This window comes from Rhamphochromis longiceps, linkage group LG14 (genome assembly GCF_057381845.1).
Source record: "Rhamphochromis longiceps isolate RC_006_pf linkage group LG14, R_longiceps_female_GT1.1, whole genome shotgun sequence".
Taxonomy (NCBI): Eukaryota; Metazoa; Chordata; class Actinopteri; order Cichliformes; family Cichlidae; genus Rhamphochromis; species Rhamphochromis longiceps.
Genome location: NC_140570.1, coordinates 31,191,880 through 31,211,640, shown reverse-complemented (window position 1 = coordinate 31,211,640; position 19,761 = coordinate 31,191,880).

Genomic DNA, 19,761 nt, shown 5'->3' with positions numbered 1-19,761 from the left:
ATTCTTGACATTGCTTTGCTTGCTGTGACGGCCAGTGGGCTGGCCTTGTGTTTTTCTTTTTCCTTTTCCTGTTTCTTGCAGGTAGGTGGAGCTGACCCAATTATTGATGCAGCACACCTGAGAGGCCAGTCCCAGTGTATATAAAGACACCTTGACTGAACCAGGGTGGCTGGCTTTTGGCTCCCTCTGGCACGTGTTATGTTTATTTGGAAGTTTCAGTTATGGCTGTTATGTCCTTTAACTTGTGTTTAAGTTGCTTTACCTTATTTTCATTAAATGTGTCTTACAGTCTTTAAAAGCCTGTGTGTGGTCTCCCATTTGTTTGTCACTTCCTATGAGCCGGGTTGTGACATTGCTAACAGACTATGTCATCCATAGTTTGCATGGCAGATGTTGACTTGACTGAAAACACTTATTTTTCATTGAGCAGTAGTAAAACTGTGAAATGTTAATAATCACGTGGTGATTTTTGGAGCAGTACTCTGTCTGGGACCAGTTCCACTTTTTGATAGCCAGCAGGAACCATTTGCCAACCAGCAGGGGAATACATATTTTTCCTTAGTGACCAGTGGTCACAAAGGGGCTTTAGAGAACCCTCTTTAATGGTGACAGTTATACCAAAAGGTTGTGTTTATTGCTGTGTTGGTCTTAATGGTTAGCAATCATCATTTATCCAATTTTTACTGTTAGCTAAAACTAATGACTAACAGGAGATTTCAGTGTTTAAAGTCATCTATTATCCTAATAAAAACAATTACTAAGGACCATAGCTGTCAATTGCATATAATGACTCAGTTTCACAAGAGTAAAAACAGAATGACTGGCTAGTGGTAACATGCTAAATATTTGGGTAGTCAAAGACTAATGTGCAGTGGTTGCTTTCACCACTGTCTTTCCTGGTGGAATGCAGCTCCTCTTGAAACTGACAGCAATCACTGGCAAACAGATTGATGAAAGTTTGCAAGTAGTTGCCATCTAATTCATACATATAGAAAGATGAACACACTGCCATTAAACTGAGTCAGTCAATGGAAGCAACTTCTTTGCATCATGTATCTTTGTAATAGGTTATATTCCTATGTAAAAGCAAGGCTGCAAAGTAAATATGTTATTTTGTAGTTAAATTGCTCTTCTGCAGTAACTAAATCACTATTTGTTTTTGTTTCAAATCTATGAGGTTCTAGCTGGACTCTGAAAGTGAGCGCTTAATGTCGGTTTCTGTTTAATGTAAATTTCTGCAAGTATATTGCAACAAATTGCAATTTTTCCTGATTTAGCACAGTCCTATTATCATAGACTGAATGCAATTGCCTGCTTGACACCAGTCAACTGCAAACTGATAGCAGACTGATTTTTTTCTTCTTCATGACACTCCAAAATTGCTTTGGAGATGACTGTAAGTAGTTGCAGACATGATCCTTTTCTTCAAAGTAATGAGATCACAAGCTTATTACACAAAGAAGCAATAATTTTGGTCATGCTGTCATCTCCAAACACTGTTGACTCTGTGACTATAGCATAAATGCATGTTGTTTTGGGTATTTAATCAACTTCAATCATAGTAGATATGATAAGTATGAAAGAAAAATCAGGTTTCATCCAAATAGGTGTCAGAAGACGCAGGTAAAGATAAAAACATTATCAAATACTTTAATGACAAAAACTCTCGGCTAAAAAATAATTAAGGGTGATTTTCCAGTCATATTCGTGCACTGAATTGTTTTGATACTTGTGGTATCGCAAGAAATAAGTGGTTATATAAATATATGAGTATACATAATAGTTATTATTCATAGATACCTACATCCTAAGTTCCTGTTATTCTTCTGAAAGAAACAGAATGAATGTGTTGTTACAATGGTAATGCCAGGAGAGGCAGTATTAGTTCTGTGTTACATTAATGTGTAAGGAAGTGGAAGAAGAGTGTGTCCTGTAGGAGGCAGTAGAAAATGGATGCTCATGTTCTGTACATGCCCTGAAAGAAAGGTTCAGTAAACCAGTGCAACGATACTCCGGTGTAAGGCTCAGTTATTGTATTTTTATTTTTTGAAGATGCGACATCTTTTTGGCGACGAGGACGTTTAGGGGGAAGGAGTTTGGGCGATCGGACTGAAAGAAAAGAGAAGAAAATAAAGTGATGGAGTCGGCTACAGGTTTGGCTAGCTTTTCAAAGAATGCAAAAGTTTTCGGCTGGAAATAGAAGGCAGTGACCTCGAAGCGGAAATGGCTACAATTGGTATGCTAGTAGCGTTCGATCCAAAGAATCAGACTTGGGATGAGTACACGGAAATACTCGAGCAGTTTTTCGCAGCTAACGGGATCGACGATGCAGAGAAACAAAGAGCGATATTAATAAGTGTCGTCGGAGCAGCGACGTACAGCTTGATGTGAAACCTTCTCAGCCCGGCCAAGCCCAAAGACAAAACTAGAGATGGACCGATCCGATATTACGTATCGGTATCGGTCCGATACTGACCTAAATTACTGGATCGGATATCGGAGAAAAATAAAAAATGTAATCCGATCCATTAAATATCATGAAAGCACCTCACAAAACTTGCAACACGCCGTAACTCACCTCAGAACGTTAGCACGTCGGAGCAGTATGCATCACGTGATAGAGCGGCTGTGGCATGCGGGACCTGTCGGTGGTCTGGATAGCATTTGGAGCTTCGCTAGCAACCCGGCATTTCATCTCCGACAAAGTTATCCCCGAGAGAAGTAAAGCAAGTGTGTAAGTCCATCTCTGAATGTTTGTAAAGCATTCCTGCGTTAAGCTTAACGAGCGACTGCCTCTCGCTCTCCGGCTGCTACTTCAATCATGAAACTGCTTAATGATCAGCTGATCGGCTTTTCTGTCGCGAGTCCGTGTCTCTTGTTTGTTTTTGGCCCACTTTGCACCAGAAAGAGGAAACCAGCGGCTGAACAACAGCAGCACGTTTAAGCTTGATCAGCTGTTGTTAGAATGTATTTAATATTACTTTCTACTCGAGGATCTTTTTCTACGTAGCTGACGGCTGTAACTGTGCAGGGGCGCATCTAGCAAAGTTTAGCCAGGGGGGCCGATAGGGCATGAACAGGGAAAAGGGGGCACAAAGACATACTTTTCTTTCTTATTCTCATTTAAGATGTCTCGCTTTTAATTATTTAATATTTATCTGAATCTTACACCCAAAGTTTTAATCTGATGTAAAATGTATAGAAGTCCATTACTGTATATAGTGACTATTAAGTCTAATATATATACCCTAGTAAGCTATAGTACTTTTTCCTTTGGGAAGGTACCATCTGTGCAGTCTGCAATTTTGTTGAAGAAAGATGTTGAATCTATTTAATATTTCTTGAAAAAGAATTGATTTCCGTGCATTTTTTTTCACACTGCATCAAATTAAGGTTGATTACGTCGATTAAGCATCATGAGGTGGAGCGTGAGGGGTGGTTCCCTATTTTTTATTTATTTATTTTTGTTGTTGCTGGGAGTTGGAACCCTATTAGTTAGGTTGCTTAATATTTATGCTAAGTACTCTTTAAAATACCAGAATAGGGAGGATGGTGTAGGTTTAAGTTTATTAGATTGATCAGTATTGCTGAACTATGAAATATTTTTTTTTGCATACAGGTATAACAGAATAGCTTTAGTGTAGTTGTTGTTTTAAACTTGAGTATGAACTTATACAAAATGCAGCAAGATATTTAAAAAACAGTTTTGTTGATTAAAAAACACTATATCGGATTCATATCGGTATCGGCAGATATCCAAATTTATGATATCGGTATCGGACATAAAAAAGTGGTATCGTGCCATCTCTAGACAAAACCTTCCAAGAGCTGGTGCTTCTGATGAAAAATCACTTCGATCCGAAGCCCAGTGAAATTGTGCAAAGGTATAAGTTCGACTCTCGCTCCCGCAAGCCGAATGAAACCGTCATGGAATATGTAGCGGAGCTGCGTCGCCTGGCACAGGATTGTAACTATGGCAACACGTTACAACAGATGTTGAGAGATAGGATCGTCTGCGGAATTAAGGATGACCGAATTCAGAGACGTCTCTTGCCAGAAATAGATCTCACTTTTGACAAAGCTCTGTCAATTGCAGTAGCAATGGAGACTGCAAATAAAAATGCACAGGATCTGCAGACCTCAGGGGCGTCAGCAAAATGTTTCAGTCTCGCTAGAGGACAACAGGAGAGTCGTACCTTTAAAGCAGAAAATAAAGAGTGTTATCGTTGCAAAGGAACCAAGCACACAGCAGCAGACTGTAAGTACAAACAAGAAAAATGTCATGCTTGTGGTAAAATGGGACACATAGCTAGAGCTTGTAAAAGCAAGACTAAACTGAACCAGAAAAAGTATGGATCGACATATGTAAAGAAAGAAAAAAAGCAGAGTTCACACTACAGTACTCACAATGTGGGCGAGAAAGCAGATAACAACAAAACTGATAGCTCTGAAGATGACTCTTTTATGTTGAACTGTGTCAAGTGCAGTCAAGGGCACAACAGAAAACTGTTCAAGTTAGGGCGTGGCAGTGCGGTACACTTAAGAAGAGTAGACCCCTACACTGTGGAAATGCAAATTGATGGGAAAAAGGTGAACTTTGAAATAGACACTGGATGTTGCCTAACAGTCATGAACGAAGCAACATTCAGAGAAACAGGGAAAGACAGTAAGCCCCCCAGCCTGCAGCCCATCAAAATCAAGCTTGAAACTTATACAGGGGATCCTGTTAAGGTGATTGGTGCAACACGAGTCAGCGTCAAATACAAGCAGCAGAAAAAACATCTGCCCCTGGTGGTGGTCGAAGGCGACGGCCCCAGCTTGCTAGGTCGAGCTTGGCTCGAGGAAATTAAATTGGACTGGGGTGAAGTGAAAAACAGTCCTAACAACAGAAAGCTGCACCAAGTCAAAACAACAGAGAAAACACTTCAGCAAGTGTTAAGTAAACATGAAAATTTGTTCAAAGAGGAGTTGGGCACCCTGAAAGGAATGAAAGCTGCTATTCATGTGAAAAGTGATGCCACCCCACGCTTCTTCCGTCCGCGTTCTGTCCCCTTTGCTATGCGAGCAAAAGTCGACGAGGAAATAGACCGACTGTTGAAAGAAGGCATCATCTCGCCAGTGAAATATGCTGAATGGGCGGCACCAGTAGTGCCACTCCTGAAGCCCACAGGGACAATAAGACTGTGTGGGGATTACAAGCTTACTGTAAATACCGTGGCTTCACTGGAGCAGTACCCCATACCCAGAATGGAGGACTTGTTTGCCACACTGTCCGGGGGTAAGCAGTTCTCAAAATTAGACATGAGCCACGCTTACCAGCAAATCCTCTTGGATGATGAATCGAAAAAGTACGTGACAGTAAACACATCTCGGGGGCTGTTCACGTATAACAGATTGCCTTTTGGAGTGGCCTCTGCTCCAGCAATATTCCAGAGGACCATGGAAAGTCTTTTGAAGGGGATACCTCATGTAGCAGTGTATTTAGATGACATCTTAGTGACTGGAGTGGATGAAGTAAGCCATCTACAGAACCTGGATGAGGTGTTGACCCGGTTGGAGGAAGCTGGGTTGAGGTTAAAGAGGTGCAAGTGTGCCTTCATGCAAGAGAAAGTGGAGTACTTGGGGCACATAGTGGACGCCCAGGGGCTCCACCCAGTGGAAAAGAAAGTTAAAGCAATCATGGACGCACCTACCCCCACAAATGTCACTGAACTGAAAGCATACTTAGGTTTGCTAAATTACTACAACAAATTCCTTCCAAACCTGGCAACCCTGTTGGCACCCTTACATGAACTTTTGAGACACGAGGTACGGTGGACATGGCAAAAGAGACAAGAGGAAGCATTCCAGAAATCTAAGATCCTGTTGAACTCAGCAGAGGTGTTAGTTCATTATTCTGCTGACCGTGAGTTGGTTCTCTCATGTGATGCATCCCCATATGGCGTAGGCGCCGTATTGTCACATAAGATGGAGGATGGAAGCGAGAGACCTTTGGGGTTCATGTCACGCACACTCTCTCCTGCTGAGAAAAAGTATTCTCAGCTTGACAAAGAAGGTCTAGCTGTGATATTTGGCATCAAGAAATTTCACAAATACTTGTATGGCCGAGTTTTCACGATTTACACAGATCATAAACCCCTAATCTCACTGTTCAATGAAAAGAAGCCTATACCTCAGATGGGCTCACCAAGAGTACAAAGATGGGCCGTGACATTGAGTGCTTACGAGTACAACATCAGGTACAAGCCAGGAAAACATCATGAAAACGCGGATGCGCTCAGCCGGTTGCCGGTACCAGACTCAGCACCTGAGCAAGAGATGGCTGAGCAGGTTTTGATGATGGATGTACTGGATGACACATTAGTGGACACTGCACAGATCAAACGATGGACAGCTAAGGATGTCTTGATGTCGCAAGTCCACGAGTACACCTTAAAAGGCTGGCCAACTGAGACCGACACCTGTTTAAAGCCGTATCGACAGAGAAAGCTGGAACTGAGTGTGAGGGATGGTTGCGTGCTCTGGGGAGCCCGAGTAATTATTCCCACCAAAGGCCGAGACAAAATATTGAAACTCCTGCACCAGACTCATACAGGCATGTCGAAGATGAAAGGCTTGGCAAGGTCGTATGTATGGTGGCCAGGGATGGATGAGAACATTGAAAGAGAAGTGCAGGCATGTGAGGAGTGTCAGAAACACTCCAAGTCACCACCTACTGCACCATTACACCCTTGGGAGTGGCCGGAGTCACCATGGTCCAGAATCCATGTGGACTATGCAGGGCCTTTCCTCGGGGAGATGTTTCTAATCATTGTGGATGCTCATTCCAAGTGGATGGACATTTACCCTGTGAAATCCTCTACATCACAGGTAACTATAGAGAAACTGCGCCAGAGTTTCAGTGTGTTTGGACTACCTAAAATGTTAGTTTCAGACAACGGAACATGTTTCACAAGTGCTGAATTTGAGTCATTCATGAAGCAGAATGGAATTGACCATGTAAGATCAGCACCTTTCCACCCTTCTTCAAATGGGCTGGCTGAGAGGGCGGTCCAGACCTTTAAGGAAGGGATGAAGAAAGTCAAGGGTGATACCTTGCAAACCAGACTGTCCCGATTTCTGTTCAGTTATCGCATCACACCGCATGCCACTACTGGTTTATCACCTGCAGAGTTGATGATGTCACGGAGACTCAGATCAGTTTTGGACTTGCTCATGCCTGATGTGAAAACAAAAGTGCAGCACAAACAATTGAAACAGAAAGAAAATCATGACACCAAGAAAAGACTGAGAAGTTTCACACCAGGAGACAAGGTCTTCATCAGAAACTACTCCTATGGCCCGAAGTGGATTCCCGCAGTCATTGTGAGAGCATCGGGTCCAGTGTCTTACATTGTTACCATTGGATCAGGTCAAACTGTGAAGCGGCATGTGGATCAGGTGAGAGCAAGAGTGGCTGACACTGTTCCCAGTACACCAGACAGGGAGGTGGAGCCATTGCTTGACAAAGAATCAGTGCCTGAGTGCTGCTTGCCATCAGAGTTGGACACATCGCCACAACCTCCGGCAATGGAGTTGCCTTATGCTCCGGAGACTCCAGCTCCCGGAGACTCCTCAGGGACACCCATGTTGCGACGTTCCCAGAGAGAGAGACGTCCACCAGAGACTTTAAAGGACTTTGTTAGGTAGTGTGAGATCTTCCAGAAATAGAGCAACAATGCGCTCTGATCTCACAGGAAGGACGTACCTTCCTAGTTAGAAAAAAAAAAAAAGAGAAACATGGAAACCTATGTACAGTTGTATGGTTGTATGGTTACCTTAATTACATGTTGATTGTTTGTTAAGCATTCTTTAGATAAACAGTTATTTTGTAAGTCAAGGGAGTTGTTGACTTAAGGGGGGAGGAGATGTGGTATCGCAAGAAATAAGTGGTTATATAAATATATGAGTATACATAATAGTTATTATTCATAGATACCTACATCCTAAGTTCCTGTTATTCTTCTGAAAGAAACAGAATGAATGTGTTGTTACAATGGTAATGCCAGGAGAGGCAGTATTAGTTCTGTGTTACATTAATGTGTAAGGAAGTGGAAGAAGAGTGTGTCCTGTAGGAGGCAGTAGAAAATGGATGCTCATGTTCTGTACATGCCCTGAAAGAAAGGTTCAGTAAACCAGTGCAACGATACTCCGGTGTAAGGCTCAGTTATTGTATTTTTATTTTTTGAAGATGCGACAATACTCTAAGTTTTAAAACAGAAACTAGTGCATCGGTGCTAAAAGCTAAAACTTTGAACAAAATCCATTATCCACCTATTATGGCTTTCCTAAGGAAAATTAAACATAATGTAAGAATATACTATACATTTACTGCTGTAAGTTAGAGGCGGTATTATGTGCAAGCAAACACACATCATTTATGTCCACATCTGCAAGGCTCTAAACAATAAAATGCAATTTACAAGGCCTGGCAGGTAAATTTGCATTTGCTATGTGTGCATACTAAATAAAAACAATCAGTGCTACAGAAACAGTATCTTTGTTACACAGTCCAGCTATATAAAATTATTCATACTGTTCATGCTATCCCTTGGCTTTCCTCCACCACAAATCCATCATAACTTGTGGCTACCTACTATGAATCCTGACGTGATCCAAAAAACAAACAAAAAACATACAAAACCCCTCAGATAACTGTTAATAGTGAATTTAGGAGCAAAGGCTTTGAAATATACTTCAGAAATGTTTTTCTACTCAAAACAGAACAATGCAAAAATAAATTGCCTGTGGTTAAGAAATGTGCAAAGAGCAGCCAGGAGTTAAGGAGGAATTTTGCCCTTAGGGAATCTGTTTTTTAATATTACCTCGGGCTGTGCTGGACAGGACTAATGTATTCTGCCTGGCAGAACCAGAGTGGCTCAGATCCTCAGTGTCAGACAGCTCAGTTATAGCTGTACTTAGTGCTGATGTCCACTCAATTAAGTGACTGGTGTCAGTGTATAGTAAGATAGTTTATTAATCCAGTAAGACCAATATAGTAATTTTATTGAGGGGTGCATATTAGTAAGTCACGCTGGGAGACATTCACTGTCCCCTCGAGTCGTCTTGTCTATTAAATTAACTACAAGGAGCTGAAATTCAGAGTCTGTATTTTCACAACATAAATACATTTGAATACATAAATCCTTCAGTATGAGACAGACATTTTTGATAGTATTCTCAACCAACCTTTGAAAGCATCTGTTAAAAAAATGAAAAGAAAAAAAAAGCTTAACAGCTGGTGGTGCTAATTATCCATTTTGGAGCCAATAAACTGCTGCAAAAAATGGAAATATGACATTTATGCTTTTGTTTTTTTTGTTTTTTGCTCAAATTAATTATTAACTGCTCCACATAGATCTGATGTTTTCATTGGCTGGCATTTTCCTTTAGCTCAACACTGAGTGAATGTGGATGTAGATGCTACTGATACACTCAGGTCTTATTATGAACAAATTTATAATGTAAATGAAGGAGTTGGAGGGAAACATACTATGGTATAATGGTATCATAAAACTGAAAAGTGAGATTTAATTCACAACCAAAAACAAAACTCCTGGTCAGAAACATAGTTTTATACTGTAGTATATTAAACGCTAATATAAAAACCTGATTGCAATAAAGGACCTCTGTACTTATCCCACTTTTTAGACACATTTTAAGCAATGAATTAGAGTACAGATATAGTATGTGATTTTGTGAACTTAAAGTGTGCACATGGTTCTCTTTTATCGTTGTTACTATTTTTTTGTCTCTGAGACACCAACGCAGTCATCCTGATACTGAGGGAAAACATCAATAATCACACCCCAGAATAGCACAACGCTATCAACATCGAGGTATTGTTGTGTGATACTTGATTCTGTTTTTATCATGCAACTCTGACACTTTCACATTCTCTTTCTACAAAGATTCAAACCTAATCTGGACTTTTTTGAGCGCTGCATAAATAATGTATTTGCATTTTGTTCAGCTCATCATTCACATAGTGGAATAATTTTGAGGCTAAGAACATAAGAGGATAGATGTTGCACTATTTAATTCAATACACAAACTTTAAAAAAAAAAAGCACTGAGGGCAAACTTGTTCACAGTGTGAGGATATCATGTGCTTTATAGAAAGTCCATTTAAAGCCTATTGGGACCCGCCCATGCACGTTAATAACGTGTTAGGTAATATTTTCTAACCACAAAACTATATGTTCTGTGCTAAAGTATCGAATATGTTTTTCACAGTTTTCAGGACATAGTTTTGTTTCACTTAAGTCTTGTGTAGTGCATTGAAATCCTCACTAGGGCTGCAGCAAAAAAGGAGCAGTAATAACAGCAAAGACTACACCACAGGATTACAGCAAAGTTACTGAAAATCGTAATTTTGAAGAAGAGTGGTAAGGTTATAAAACTTTTTCAAGGACAGGACTCTTTGATTTCAATCTCTAAACACTTCAGAAATGTCAATCAGCCGCAGCACTGCATTCGCACGTATAGAGCGTGCGCAACATTTGTTCTGGAAAGGCGGACAAGTTCATTTCCAGGCTTCTTCCAGCACACATCAATGAGAATACAACATCCACAAATAAACTGTGGAATAACTGTACCACAAATAGATTTCAGTACCCCCATACAAAGATAACCAGAAATGTGTGCCCCCTCTGGTTTATTGGAATATTTTCTAATTTCAGGGACCCTGTGAAGTGGGAACTCTCAGGGATGGATTTTTGGAGACACAAACAAAACAATCTGCTTCAATCCAGTATGATTACTGCCCTTTTCACCATTATTTTTAGATGTACTTTGCTTCAATAAGTTCAAAGTTGTATTGAGTTGTGAAGGGGAATATACAGCCATCCGCATTGACAATACCAGCATGAAGAAGAAGCTGGGAGGGGAGAGGCTATTGATTGTGTCACCCTTCCATGAGCCTGAGGCTGTGAGGGCTCTTTGTGGGTCCGGCTCTCAGTGGAGGACTCGGGCACTTGTACATAAAAAGACTCAGTGTATAAAGCAGCTGGGGCTGAAGGGGAAAGCTGCACAGTGCTACAAACTCCTCTTTCATGTCCTGCTGTCTCTCCGTCTCCCTGTCTCTATCACTCTCTCTTACTCATTCTCCTCTGCTCGATTCCTCCTCCTCCTCTGTGGGGGTTTTTTCAGTGTGTGTGTTTTTTTTTTTTTTATTAAGTAAACTAATAATATCTTACACTTAGAGCAGAACAGATAGACTGTTTTTGGCAATAATGCTTGAAGGTACTGACTGTATTCTTTCTGGGAAGTGTTCAGATATGAAGTTAGTGGCTGGCGCCGGTTTCTGTGGCAACAAGAGGGCAGCTGTTACTGGCCAGATGGCTTCAATAGAGCTATTTTAGTGTGAACAGCGGTGTCTAAGTGGTGCTCTCTCACTTTAATTTGCTTTCAAACTGGGCATGTATTGGAAAAAGAATTCCTATTGTCTATTTCCCTATTATGCTGTTGTCAGAGAGGCTTATTAGCTCTCTTGAAAATGTTTTACAGAACTCAGGCAGGTGCTTTTGGAAAGAATTAGATGAAACCTGTAAGGGCCATGTTTATCCCGCTGAGGCTTGAGGCATCTGCATTAAAGGCCAGCAATCAGCCTGCAATTACCATGTAACCTTAGCTAATGGTTCTGAAGAGTCCACTCAAACTGTGTTTACACATTCTCAATCAGATGCTGTAATGTCCAGGTCAAGTTTAGCTTTGATAGAGAAAATAGAAATACCTAAAAGTACACTTGGACCCCGCTGGGTAAACTTTTCACCGATGTTTTCACAAATGGATGCAACACCTTGTAGTTAGAAAAGCTAAGCAGCGAATACAGAGTGAGGGGTAAACATTTTCACACAGTGATGAGGTAAATTGGGTATTTTGATGAAAATTATAGCTTTAGCTGCATAAAAACCACCAATTTGTTGGTCAGTTTCTGAAAAACATACAAAAGAAAAGTTTAGACACACCTAACTTTTAAAACCTTCAGTGGAAGTTTTAAAGGCTGAAATTTGGTGTAATGTGTCTATAATAATGCAAATCACACTGAAGATTTGTTTCAGGGGGGACTTATTATGCTTATTTCCAGCTGCATTGTTTTATTCTTGGGCTAGAGTAGTTGTGCATTATTCATGATTCAAAATATTGTTTATTGTGGACCTTGGTTTAGTCTTTCCTGCTACACCTAGATCTGCCCCAAGGGGTTTCTGAGCTTCCTGCTCAAAAATGTAATGCCCAAATTTAATTGATTATTTCTCTGCAATTACAAACTCTGTCCTTACAATCTTGGCATCAAAATAAAGCTAACACTTGTGAGATTTCATCAGAGGTGTAAATATTGAAGCAGATATTACCGTGTCAAAGTTACTGAGACTGGAACACAGAAAAAGTAGGTCGATTTTATCCCCGCCGAATTTTATTTTATTTTATTTATTTTTTTTAGCATATAACCCTTTTAAAAATATGCCTCAGTTCACATTTCATTCCAGAAATTCAGTAACCAACATATAAACATCATGTATGCAAAGATTTATGTTTCTAAAGTGAAACAGTGAAAAAATTACAGCCCTGTCAATACATGAATATCCGCATGTTGTACAAAAATGTCCAATTTTGGCACACAATTGGACACCATGCCAGTTGAATTTTTAGGTATTAAAGAGCAGAAATTAATAAATTTTATTAACAGACCTAAAATGCTTTTTTTAAAAATATATTTTTGAAGAAATAACCACACATTTACATGGGCCTTTTCTGCCGTGCGCATGGAGCGTTTAATTGGTCTCTGGCCCTTTAAACTCCGAGAGGCTGTAACTTTGGTTTCTTTTGGTCTATTTGCATGATTGATACCTCTCTTTAATTGTTTTAGCCAATAGAATCACAGTAATGATGCCACGTTCACGTCACTTCAACCAATCAGACATTGCAAAGCCAAGTGGTTAAGTGGTTAAACCCTTTGTTTTGTACAAGGGAATACGGCCTCCGGTCTGCAGCTAAACACCCCAGTAGTTTTTGTAATAGCTTTAGCCTGGTCGGATTGGGGATCAAAGGGCTACTTAAATACCGCAAACTCCTCTGCTCCTCCACTTGGACCGCTAGCACTGGCCATAACTATCGCTGGCCATAACTATCGCTTGACAGACTGACCACGCGCACCATACACATACTTTTTTCCCTTCTTTTTCGAATCTTCGGATCACGTGCGTGCCGAACCGTGGAGTGGGATCGGTTCGGATTACGGATCAACCGTGATCCGTTGCACCACTAGTGTGTACTATAGGTAGAAAGAGTTTTTGTAATCTTTTGGGGTTTTTTGGCCTTTTTCAGCTTTATTGACAGATTCAGTGAAGAAATGACAGGAAAGGAGAGAGAGAGAGAAAGACAGGGGAGGACATGCGGCAAAGGGCCACAGGTCAGACTCAAACCCCGGCCGACTGCTCTCAGCCATATGGCACGTGGTCACCTGCTCAAAGCACTGAGCTAAACCAGGTAGGAAGAGTTGGAACATTTAGACCTAAGCTCTGAATGTGTGTGTGAATATGGTTTGCAGTACAAAGTACTTTAAGTGCACAGAGTAGAAAAGCACCATATAGAGAGCCAGTCCATTTCCATTTATCAAAAGTAAAAGGCTAAACTAAGAGGGGGAAAGTACCATTGCATTTGTAGCAGCAGTATAAAGTCTGAGCTTTGGGTCATGGAGATTACTCGTACTGCATATTATGCTGATCTCATTATTTGAAGCTTTGACCATGTTTAATATGAGCACCCATGACCACACTGCTGAGAAATGTTAAGCTGATACTTAAATTACGCGTATTGTGATATTATTCTGTTATTATATGTTACCTTATATATGTAATCAAAGTAGTTGAATTAGAATACTGCTGTAGATCATATTACTCTATATTAAAGGGTATAATATGATCTACAGCAGTATTCTAATTCAACTACTTTGATTACATATATAAGGTAACATATAATAACAGAATAATATCACAGTCTTCACCAATGAAATATTCAAGCTGAAAATGTTGATATACTGATATACTCAACAGTCAGTGGAAACCAACAATCTGAGGGCTCGAATTAAAATTAAAGTAAAAATCTAAGTTAAAATTGCTTGAGTGTTCCTTTAAATTCTTTGAGTGAGATAGAGGTTGTATCATTTTTAAAAGGTTGCCCATAAGAATTCTACAGCACTAAATCTCAATATTATGTCTTCTAAACAGATTCAAGGTCAGAGAAGGCTTATCAGGAGTTTTGTCTTTTTTCCACTATTTAAAGGGAAAACTAAATTTAAAAAGTAATCATTCTTTACAGTTGTTACTCATGCAAAAAAGAAAAAAAGCACTGGATTAGCAGTGGAAGCTGCTGAGCAAAAGATTATGTCTGCTTGCTAACAAGGAGAAACATGTTAATCCTAGGTTGCCTTTGTTTGATTTCTGATGAACTAATTAGAAATGTTCTTGTAACATCACAGACAGATGATCAAGGCCATCTGCAATGTTTATTCTGAGCATTACCATAAGCACAGTTCAATTACTAAGTACCTCACAGTCTGCTGTACTCTAACAGTGTTTACACTTTTTTCCCCATACTTCAGCTAAAGCAGTTTCTGGATCAGACAGTGTCTAAGCAACTTTGACTCCTGCCCTGCTGATAAGGATCATATTTATCACAGCAATGGATAGCTCATTAATTTCTCCAGAAATACCATCTGGGGACAATATCGTGCCACAGTGCTACTTGAACAAGGCCAACACACCATAAACTTTCTCATCAACCCACAGTATACATTCCCACAAACTGTGCTCATGCTTATGTCTGAGTGACGCCGTGAACTGGCAAAGCCACTTAATGTCACAAAGGAAAAGGTCAAGTTGATTGAAGGGAAAACGACCTCACTCAACGGTACGTAGCTGCAGTAACAAGAGCATAGGGCTGCCTTCTGAGCATGCTGAATTGTATTAACCACCTTGTCAGGTAGAAGACACAGTCAGTCCACCCGCTGACCTGTTGTGTGAGATGTAATTATCCGCTGCAGTTCTTCTGCTGCGTTACAGGTAATTGATGCTTATTTCCTCAGGAAGGGTTAAAATCTGTATTGATTGTCAACTTAAGCAGGCCAAGTTTATCACCTGGCTCCCTTCCTCCTCACTGAAGAATCAATACAAATTTCACCCAACAACCTCCTTCACCCATCTTCACCATGCTAAGAACTGAAGGCCTCTCTCGTGCTTATCTACTCTCTAATTCGCAATGCCTTCATAGCACAGTGCTGCTCCACAAAGCTCTGCTTAGCCTCTTAACTCGCTGCTCATGAAATCTAATTACACCCTCGCTCATTAATCTGGATTTAATTCACTTTAGATGAAGGTGATTGATAACAGCCTATGGAAAAGTCACCTAGGTCACCCATCAACAGTCTGACTTCACAATGAATAAAGGAGTTGAACTTGACAGATCAAAGCTATTTTAAAGGACAGTGTAAAGTGCAATATAAAGACTGCTGTAAATGCTACACTTCACACTGTTCATAGCAGAGTCTGATGTTTTTTCTAACAGATATCACCAATAGATAACCAACTTCCTTTGTCGAGTTCGGACTAAGAGCATAGAGACTGGTTAGTAGCCACTGGTTGATAGGGACAATGTAGATTCTTTGGCAACAGATTGCTGGAGTTCCTAACTGAAAGTGAGTAGAAAGAACCTGTCATGGTCGGGTGAGTTTCCACCTTTGGGCAGAGCTACCTCATTCTACCCACGATCAGCACCCGTTGGTAATTTGGACTGCCAGTACTTGAGACCAGCTCAACGAGTCTTCCCCAGATCTTCTTCTAGCCTGCATTAGTGTGAGGCCACCAAGTCCGTTTGTGTTTATCACAGTCGCTGTTTATACTTACCTGGTGTGTTTTTCACTGTTTCACTCAGCATGTCTCAAAGGTACAACGTTTACTTTGAAGGCAAAAAGGTTTTATGTCCTGATTATGTTGACTTTTCACAGTTTCGCTACTTCTTGAAGAGAAACAACTTCATCAGGGAATGCAGGGGATACCCTCTTGACCTGTGCTTGCCAGTGGGGTCACTTAACAGTCTCTAGGCCTGTGTGAACAGGACATTACCAATCAGTTTCACAGTGACTGACATCAGTGTCCAGCAACCATTTGCCAACTTCTTGAGAAGATTTCTTTTTTTTTTTTCCCCTAAGAACCAGTGGTTTTCAGATGTTGCCAACTTCTCTCTAGGTCTATGTGACCGTGGGCTAAAGTAAAGTGGTGATTGATACGCTAGTAAGACAGATTCACCCAGATCCTCCAGGAGGTCAGCCTCCAGTGGTTTATGTCTTTGTCTCTAGCTCTCTAGCAACATCCATTTTACATACAGTCAGTGGCGTGTCTAGAAAATTTTTGTTGGGGGGGCCAGGTAGGGGCACAGATTTGGAGAAGGGTGGCAGATTTAATTGGCAGATAATGTTTAAAAAAAATTCTACCAACCCTTAACCATAATTCAATAATCCTATAAACCTAATAACCAAATGCACTTTTAACTCTTATTAGAATGAGATTTTAACCACTACGGTGCAAAGTTTTTAGATACTGCGTTGATAAAGTACAAGAGATACAATCAGTGCTTTGTCAGTGCTTACTCAGCATTCAAGGACATCAATATTTGCATAGTATTTTTACTGACATATAGTGCACATATGTTTTGGGCAAAAACATTTTTGAAAATTAAAATACGAACATTTGTAACAAACAATTGACAAATTAGCCAGTTCCAATGCAAAACTTTATCTGCCTGTTAAAAAAAGAAGATAATCTTCTCACAAACTGGTGTTTGATTTTGAAACAGGAAAAAAGTGGAGAAACAACTGAAAAGACTAACATTTGAATAAAACCTGAAAGCAAGTAAATACTTTCTATGCTGCCTTATGGTAAACTTTGGTAATATTGATAAAGAACAACACTGGCTGATGATAAAATACAGTCAGCTGGCATGGTGACACTGCCAGTATTAACCTGCAGGGCTGGACTGGGACAGAAAATCGGGCATTTTGACTACAGACCGGCCCACCAGGTATTAAAGCCATAAAGCCTTTGAATGAAAACAAATGCTGTTGTGACAGTGATGTACAGTCTTGTTGGTATATGTATGATTTCTATACATTTTACATCAGATAAAAACTTTGGTTGTAAGATTTAGATAATTATTTAATAAAAACTAGGTATTTTAAATGAGAATAAGAAAGAAAAGTATTTCTTTGTGCCCCCCTTTCCCTGTTAATGCCCTACCTGGCCCCCTGGCAAAACTTTGCTAGACCCGCCCCTGCACAGTTACCAGCTGTCAGCTACATAAAAAAGGATCCTGGTGTTATTTATCTCTCAGAAACAGTTGATAACTTCAACTCATTCATGTCACCTAAAAGGTAAACCTGTTTCTCCATCACCTGTTCAGCTCTGATGATTCAGTAAGGACATCTCCTGGTTTCATCTTCATGTTTCCCTCTCACCACATATCTAAACAGACATCATGACCAGCAGCTTTACAGCTGTGGCTCCAGCAAACATCAGCTGATACTAGAAATTAATATTAAATACATTCTAACAACAGCTGATCAAGCTTAAACATGCTGCTGTTGTTTAGCGCAATATCCGCTGGTTTCCTCTTTCTGGCGCAAAGTGGGCGATAAACAAACAAGAGAGAAAAGCCGATCAGCTGATCATTGATCAGTTTCATGATTGAAGTAGCAACAGGAGAGGGAGGGGGAGAGAATGAGAGAAGAAGAGGCAGCTGTGCAGCATAAAGACAGAATAAATCCAGCTTTGTGTCTTTTTTCCATTCTAGCTAAAGTCCGGGACAAACTGCGTCTCTTCTCAGCTCAATACGAAACGCGTAATATTTTCTCTGAATGAGGGACCATTCCATTTTTTTAAGGAGCCGTTGGCAACTCTACTAACCTTATGAATAAAATAAAGTTCACTATCAGTACCATCATAGCACCCACCCAGCTGTATAAAAACTCCGTCAAACTGGCTAGAACGCAGTATGAGTTATTGCAACTGACAGTAAAAAGTCAGCAACATGAAAATAAACTCCACCTAAACTTGGTTTATATCTGACCCAGATAGACTGCAGGTCATAACTTCTTACCTGAAGTTCAGTTCACCTGACACTCGGACTGGCGGCTGCTTCGGGTCTCTCCTCCTGCCTCCCCTTCCCTCGTCCACCTGTTGCCTCTGTGGAAGCCCCGTCATAGCCACCACCAAACAACGGAGTTATTTCTACACATCGACCTGCATCTGGCCAATCCACCACCTCTCATTGTTCATGCCATTACAAAAAAAATAAAAAATAAGTCACTGGGGATATGCCCGGTATGCCCGATGGCCAGTCCAGCTATGTTAACCTGCAACCAAATCTGCAGCTCCATACAGCAATGTTACGACTTAGATTATATCTTATAACTCATAACTCTTATGTTAGCTGCCCTCAGTAGCATACTGTCTGAAATATTCCACAGCTGCAATAATTCTTTAAGTGTTATTTTTTCCTTGGTATTCTAATTTCACCGAAGTTTACTAAACTCAACAAACTTGATATTACTTACCGGGACATTTATTCTGTCCTCATTTTCTTTCACCGAAAAATTGTTTCCTGCAGTGCCATCTTTCGCGCTTGGCTCTCCTACCTTTGCTAACGTGATGCGCATAGCGCAGAAGCGATGCTGCATTCACTTACACTCGGATATCTGAGCGTCACCGTGAAACATAATCGGACATTTGATATTTGATTGAATTTTATTGTTTTGCCTTTGGGGTGGCACCTGGGGTGGCCAGTCTGGTTTGGGGGGTGGCCTGTGCCCCCCCAGGCCACCCCGCTGGACACGCCATTGCATACAGTACACAAAGTGTTAGTTAGCTTTGTACTGTAGAAGTAACAAGATTTTGACTTTTACACAGAACCACCTAGCTGTTCCCACCAATTTGAAGTTTTTATTCTTAGCTTAAGTGAGCCTTTGTTTTGTTACTTACATACCGCAAGAAGGCAAATAAGAAGTTTTCCCAAAATATCATCATTGGCCATAAAAACCATCTAACATGCTTTAGTTTTCTTTTAACAGTATTTGATTAATTCAGCCATTGCAATACAGCAGCTTTCACTTGATTTTAGCAGCTCTCCCATCAGTGACGGATAGTGACAGAGATACAGTGGAACACACTGCACAATGATATGGGTCGTATCCTTCCATACAGCTGACAACAATCTAAGATGGAGTCCCTGGCTGATGAACACCTCCTCCCCTGGAGAGTAATAACGTGCACTGAGCCAGAACCTCAGAGAAAAAGAAAAAAAAACAGCAGGAGCAGAGGGCTGAGCTTCACTGTCTGTCTCTAGTATGGAGCCCTAAGAATAAGCTCCAGGGGACAGACTGAGAGCTAAATTATGAGGTGAGCGAAGCTGGTCTCTTCATTACTCTGCCCTCTAACACATGATGCTCCCTTTCAATGGTGAGTTCATCAATCTCTAAAACTTTTGCAAAAGATTTCTGCCTCTATTGCTCGAGTGAGTAATGTAGATGACAAAGTTGTCTATAATTGCAAAATTAAAATAACAAACTTTGACTCGCTGGGTAAAAACAAAACACTTTAAACAGTTTGTCTAAGGAAATAACTGCCTGGAGTGACACTGGTTTGTCACCAAAGACAAATGAAATTTTTACAT